The following is a 7,691-nucleotide window of genomic DNA, read 5'->3' on the forward strand; positions in this document are numbered from 1 at the left end:
TCTTTTAAAACTTTAGTAGTGACCTTCAGACAAAAGATACTTAACTAAGAGGTATAATCTCCAAATTCTCTTCTTCTCTTCTGTCTTTCACAAAAGGGAACTATGGGTGCACATATTCACTTATCAGTATATCCAACTAAAACAGGTACTTTGTTTCCTGTTTGGAGGTACATTTTAACACTATAAAATTAAATGACTTCATTAAGATAAAATAGATCTCTGATCTTTCAAGAGAAAATCATTGGACAAAGAATAAACAATGCACAAAAGAAAAAAATAACGGTCAATAAATATACAAAAAGATGCTCAGCCTTGCTCGTAATGTAAATGATGCAAGTAAAACCAGTACAGCAATTTTTCTATGAGAATGGCAAATTCTAAAAGATTGACAACATTGTGGACATGGGGGAGAAGGCATGGAAACAGCTTTGCATATTGTTGATGATAGCATAAATTTGTAAGACTTGGGCATAAATTTAGCAAGTTGGCAAGTTCATCACTATCAAACTTAAATGTTTCTACCTTTTGATCCAACTTCAAAGAAGTTTTCCTTGAAAAAATAATTGTACATGTGAACAAAGAAAATGAAAAAGGGTATTAGTTGCAATGTTGATTTATAATATTGAAAAATAGGAAATAAATCATCTCTACTAATAGATGATTTGTTACATTAAGTATTGAATACTCGTTTAACAACTATTGTTTGATGACATGCAGAATTACAGGCAGTATTCTCTATATAATATTATAATGTATCCATTAAAATAATGATGTAGCTTTATAGATATTAACATGGAAAAGGGTTACAAAATGGCTTGCATTATCTCAGTTATGTAAAGGTGTATATATTTACATACATTCATATGTGAATATATATGCATTGAGAGTCATCTGTAAGGATGATCACCAACATTACTAGTGGTTATCTCTGTTGTTAATCTTTACTTTGTACTTTTCTATACCATTTGAATATTTTTTACAATAAAACTATATTATTTCTATAATTTAAGACTATTAGGGGTATATGTATTTTGAAGGGAAAAAAGAGAACCTTTGATACAATTTAATCCTATTAAAATGCAGAAGAAAATACTAGACAGCCACAGAATTCCAGAAATCCTGCTGCAATTCTAAGAAGTACAGTGCAAAAGCAGATGCTTGTCCACAGGATGAGGTAAACAGGGACACAGCACAGCCGATCCATAGAGCTCGAGTGCACATACAGCTGAGTGTGCTCTGCTGGACCAGAAGTGCAGGCCAGCAACGTCCCCAAAGACACATATCATGCACAAGGGTTTTCTGTAACTCAGATGCTATTTGCAATGAAAGGCTGGTCTTTTAACAGTTTATAATGTTCTTTTCTAACTTTATATATTACTCCTTTTCCTTTAAAAATAATTTTCCTTGCATCCTCCCCATCCTCTTAATCCTATGAGACTGTTTTCAGTCTGAGCAAGTGGGGAAATGCATATCTAGGTTTAAAAGTTAAAATACAGATGCCCTTATATAATTTATAATTATCTCAGCCAAAGTATCAAGTGCACATCAATAACACTATTGTAACTTACATATATTTCCTTATTCTGCCATAATAAGTAAAATCAACAGGGTCTGCATCATAAAAATAGAGAAACCATAACACAGAGTGATACACCAGAACTCATGTGAGAAATTCTCCCAGGAATCTGATGAATCTCAATCCATGAAAATAGCTAGCTCAACATGAACGTACAACCACCTCAGCTCTTCCATCTGCTAGAAGTGAACATTCTCTTGTATTAAATGCTTGGAGCAATTACTTAAAGGTTGAGGTTTCTCTTTTGAAAAGTGTACTAAGTATTCAACTTTCAATTTTTTTTTAGTTTTTGTTATGCTGCTATTTACTCTTATTGGGTTACTTTACATTTTTCAATCTTCTACTATATATGCATATAAAACTGCAGTTTTCTGAAATCCATATAAATTTTTGCTCCCCATCTTTAAGATAGAATCAAATGCTAGCAGTAAGCAAACATCTTACCTTCACAGTTTTTACAATAAAAATTGAAAACAAAACTTGAATTCATTTGGTTCAATCAAACAGAACAAACAAAGCAAGTGCTGTAGGCTGGGGCCAACTCTGAGTTCTGAACACTCAAAGATCTCTTAACTACACAGAAGCCTTAAGAACAGGTGTTCATGTACAGATCCAATTCTACCACGGACCTATAAAATGCATCAAACATTCTAGGAATCAGGATAACCCACCAGCAAAAAGCTGAGAAAAATATTCTGTGATATATGATCTTTCAGATCAGAGAAAGGGGCAGTACAGATTGTTGACCGACCAAGCTTCATGCTGCCATGGTCAGTAAAGCCAAAGATGCTGACGTGAGCTGACTGTGCTACCTGTCCCAAAAGCACCAAGCTCTCCCTGGTTTCTCAGCTTTACTTTGCCTTTTGTTACATTCCTTAGATAAAAAATCCAACCTCAAGTACTCTGCTGGCATTCTCCTTAGAATAAATCCCATTGTATAGATCTGAATATCTCACAAGAGCAAAGAAAATTTAGGAAGCCCTAAGAACCTCAGAGTGATCCATAAATTTTCTGGACAATCACCAAGTTAGTATGAACAGGTTTGACTATCCCTACTGGGGAAGGAAATTGGTAACAGTGCAGGTTTCTGGGTTTAGATTAATACTTCAAAGTTAGACAATGGGATGGGAAACTGAGCCTTGCCTATAAAATCACATCCTCCAGAGTATTGAAATCTGTGAACAAAGTATTAAAGAATGATTAAAAGAGAAAGAAGATATCATGTTCATTATTCTCATGTTGCACAGTAAAAAGTTACTTTCATTTTCTTTTATGACATTTTTGTAGAATAATATCAGAAGCAAAGTCTAAAACAGTTTTAACCTCAAACCTTCTTAAAATTGTTGATAGAGAAAACTTCTAGGCTTAAAAGTGCTACTAATGTTTCACCTTAACTGCTCAGGAACAAAGGGTCTACTTTTGGTTTGGTGTGCCCGTGTTTGTGTGTGTGTGCATGCATAATAAATGATCTGTAATGAATTAATCCCTTTTTGTGGTTTTATTGCAACAATCATGTTTGAAGTATCAAAGAATATTTTATTAACCATGATTCAAGTTTTTAATGCTTAAAATGGAGTAAATAATTTTAAACTTCTACACATCAAAAGAAACAAACAAATGAAGACCATCCTACAGAATGGGAGAATTTGCAGATTGGGTCCTGATAATGGGTTGATGCAGAACATGTGAGGAACTTGTACAGCTCATCAACCACCAAAAGAAAAGGAATTTAAAAATGGACAAAGGACTTGAGTAGACACTTCTCCAAAAAGGATATACGAATGGCCAAGAAACACATGAAAAGATGCTCAACATCACTAAACATAAGAGAAATGCAAATCAAAACCACAGTGAGATATCGCTTCATACCCATTAGAATGGTCACTAACAAAAGAACAGAAAATAACAAGTGTAAGTGAGGATGGGGAGAAATTGGAACCTTTCTGCACTATTGGTAGAAATGTAAAATAGTGCAGTCATTATGGAAAAGTATATGGAAATTCCTCAAAAAATTAAAAATAGAACTGCCATATGATCTAGCCATCTCACTACTGGACACATATTCAAAAGAAATGAAATCAACATGGCAAAGGGAGAGCTGCACTCAGATTTCATCACAACGTTATTCACAACAGCCAAGAGGTGAAAGTATCCCAAATGCTGTCCATTTGATGGGTGAAAAAATAAAGAAAACGTGGTATGTACATACAGTAGAATACTATGTAGCCAGAAAGAAGAAGAAAAACATCTCATCACACGCTACAACATAGATGAACCTCAAGGATATTATGCAAAGCAAAAGAAGCCAGTCACAAAAGGACAAATATTTCATTCCACTCAAATGAAGAATATAAAGTAGCCCAAATCATAGAATTAGGTTTCTTTCTTTCTTTAGAATGCCAAGCTGTATACCTTTTCTCCCCCACCCCCGCATCTTCCCCTCTCTCAATCCCTGCTCTCTGCTTCCCCTCTCAAATATAAAATAAATGTATACTTTTATATTCTAAAAAAACTAAAGTCATAGAATTAGAAAGTAGAAAGGGAGATGCCAAGGGCTGGAGGAAGAGGAGAGAGGGACTCCATCCTTCATGGGTACAGAGTTCCAGTTTGGCATAATGAGAAAGTTGCAGAGGTCTCCTGTGCAGTATGAATGTACACTACTTAAAATCTAAAAACAGGCAGTGAGCTCCCCCCTAATGGGCACACGTCCTGGGTGAGGGCACAGTAGGGAACTAGCTAACAAACACAGACATTGGAATCTAATGGTTTATACCCTCCTGTTAATCTGAAAATTTTTTTAGAAATGAAGAAAAAAATCTCACCACAAAAGACTTCTGCCTGAAGTTTGTGAATAGAACACAGGCATCTACTTTTGCTTCCCTACCAACAAAGTCCTATTAAAATGATATAGAGGGAAGGGCTGGCACCTGTGGCTCAAAGGAGTAGGGTACTGGCCCCATATGCCAGAGGTGGGGGTTCAAACCCAGCCCTGGCCAAATAATAATAATAATAATAATAACAAATAAAAATAAAATGATATAAAGGGAAAAATAAATAAATAAAAATGGTTAAAATAGGGACAGGTGCAGTAGCTCACACCTGTAATCTCAGCACTTTAGGAGGCTGAGGCAGGAGGATCCCTTGAACTCTAGAGTTTGAGACCAGCCTGAGCAAGAGTGAGACTCCATCTCTACTAAAAATAGAAAATTAGAATTAGCTTTCTTTTCTTTTTTTATTTTTTGTTGGTATGTGTTGTGATGGTACATGCCTGTAGTCCCAGCTACTCAGGAGGCTGAGGTAGGAGAATCACTTGAATCCAGGATTTTGAGGCTGCTGTGACATAGGTTGAGGCCATAGCACTCTAGCCTGGGCAACAGAGTGAGACTGTCTCAAAAAAAAAGGAAAGACTGCTAGCCTGGGATTCAGATGGTTTGGGTTTACTACCACAATCATTCCCTTTTTTGTTAAGTATCCTGTCATAATCAAGAGTAAAAAGTTTAACTTTATATATCTAAATGCATTTATTCTTGGATTTTTATTTAATAAAAATAGGGGAAAGAAACCACTTGTAAAGAAAATTTTTGGTGAGTCATCTACGGCACATGTCTTTGACTATGGGATCCCAGGGTGCTCTTAAACACTGACATCTTCAGGCCTTTCTGCCACATGGAATTTAGATCAAAACTGCAATAAGTGTCAGAGACCATCTCAGGACAAGGAATGTTTGTCTTAGGAATTATCATGCCTATCTTGATGAAAGATTGGGATAGAGTTGAGCCATGTGTCTCAGAATGGGACTTAATATTTGCATTCAACGTTTATTCACTGATAAGATGAGTTACTGGAGATTTGCATTCTTCCACATCTGCTGGTTTTACCACAATATTTTACTGCAGTTTAAAGTTATACTGAAGGGTGCTCTGGACAGCATGTTTTCCAAATGTTGGGCAAGACACATTCACAAAATGTTTAGCTGAATATAATGTTATCCAATGATAACCTTGAAAATAAAATGACTCTGCAAGAAATGGTAGAAAACTCAGAATGGCTATTAAAAATTCATTCCCAAGACTATCTTAACTGTGTGAATTAAGTTCCAATGTGTCTTTCTCCTGTTTTTTCTCTCTCACCCTATCTTACCTGCCTTAGCCTCCGCTTCCTACTCCCCAGACCCCCTCCAGCCCACTTCAATGCCTTGACAGCTCAGATTTCACTTTCAGTAACCAAGGCTATTACACAGATTAGAGCAAGAAGAGCAAGCAAAGGAGAGCGCAGAACTGATCAGAAGGTTGAAAGGTAGGACTTACAAAGAAGCGTTAAAGGAGCTGGTCGTATTCATTCTGGAAAAGAGACACCGGTGGGTGACTTAATAAAGGTTTTCAGGTATATGAAGGGTTTTTCTATGGAAGCTGGTGACCAGCTGTTCTTCTTACTGCTGAGATGAGCACAAAAGGAAATGGTCTTTACCTTCAGCAGGGGAGAGCTAGGTTGGATGTAAAGAATTTCCCAGTGGTGAGATTTGCTACACATTAGAATGGATTACTGTGGAATCTCTTTCTCTGGGGATTTTTAGAAATAAGACAGAAACTGATGTGGGATGAATGGTTAAAATAGAGCCTTGTCTTAGGGACTGGAGAGTCAACCAGATGACCCATGGAAACTCCATTCAGGGCCTCTGAGTCTACACTTCCCCAGACCAGGTGTGGAGAACAGCCAGGCCGAGCAAGTATCCACTTTGCCACAGGCTCAGTTTTCTTGGTAACTGTCATTTGGTGGTAAGTAATGATTCAGGCAGGGGTGGAAAGGAGGTTAAAAAATACATGCCAGAGGCCATTACATACACTGGCCCTCCTTCAAAGAATTCTAAGCCAATAGATGAGGTCTATGACAGGGCAAGAGCCCTTTAATTTTTTTTTTTTTTATTTTTCTTTAAGGCCTCAAACCTTTTTCCCCTCAATAGTATATCTTCTATATGTTCATGAAAACCGCTCCTTTCTTTATGTTTTTGAGATATAGAAACGTGTGTGTGTAAAAAATGGAACAAATGTTCTATTTAGTTCTTATTCATAAACTTAGAATTGTGGGATTTGGGACTTGGATAGAATTTTGGAGTAATCATTTAGTTTAACACAGTGGATGAGTTTTTCCAGCTTTATTAATAATCCCAAATTTATATTGCCATGACAGTAATAAATATATTATTATAAATATTACCACAAGGCTTTAGCTATAACTATGTGAACAAAAACAATTCAGTGTGTTATTTTGTCATACAATATGTTAGTCTAATATTTTTCACTGAATTGAACTTTTCTGTTTTTTTAAATAACCTAAGCAATTTTGACAATATTTTCTAGATTTTTTTTAGATAGTAGGAGTTTTAAAAATTGTGGTAAAAACCCACAATATTAAATTTCTCATCTTAACCTTTTACCTGGAGACAGAGTCTTCCTCTGTTGCCCAAGCTAGAGTGCCATGGCCTCAGCCTAGTTCACAAGAACTTCAGACCCCTGGGCTCAAGTGATCCTCGTGCCTCAGCCTCCTGAGTAGCTGGGACTACAGACACCTGCAACAACATCCAGCTAATTTTTAGTAAAGACGGGGTCTTGCTCTTGCTCTTGCTCAGGCTGGTCTTGAACTCCTGAGCTCAAGTGATCTTCCTAACTCAGCCTCCTAGAGTGTTAGGGCCCAGCAGTCATCTTTCCTTTTAACCCAGAGTTTAAGTTTGGGTGGCAGGGGTATTTTAAATGCCCTGAATGTTCACTCAAAAATTTGCCCATGTGTTTTCTGGGGGAGAAGCCCCACAGCTTTTGTCAGATTCTCAGAATTAAGGATAGTGCCCACTAGTGAGGTGACCAGTGAAGTACAGCTGTGGACACATATTACTTTCTGGAAAGGCACATACTATAACCTCTCTGAGCTTCACAATATTACCGCCATGGCCTGGGGAAGTGGAAAAATGGGGTAAGAGAAGACAGTCAAAGAGAGGCTTCAGGGAGCAGGGACATGACACTGGAAACCCTCTAGGCAGGACCGTCTTCTATTCCTGAGGAACTAAGTAAGTCCACAGTCCTGGAGTGGAGAAACATAAAGGAGGAGAGAGAAAATGAAGGGC

The sequence above is a fragment of the Otolemur garnettii genome, unplaced genomic scaffold (genome assembly GCF_000181295.1).
Source record: "Otolemur garnettii isolate 467f Iridium unplaced genomic scaffold, OtoGar3 scaffold00182, whole genome shotgun sequence".
Classification (NCBI taxonomy): domain Eukaryota; kingdom Metazoa; phylum Chordata; class Mammalia; order Primates; family Galagidae; genus Otolemur; species Otolemur garnettii.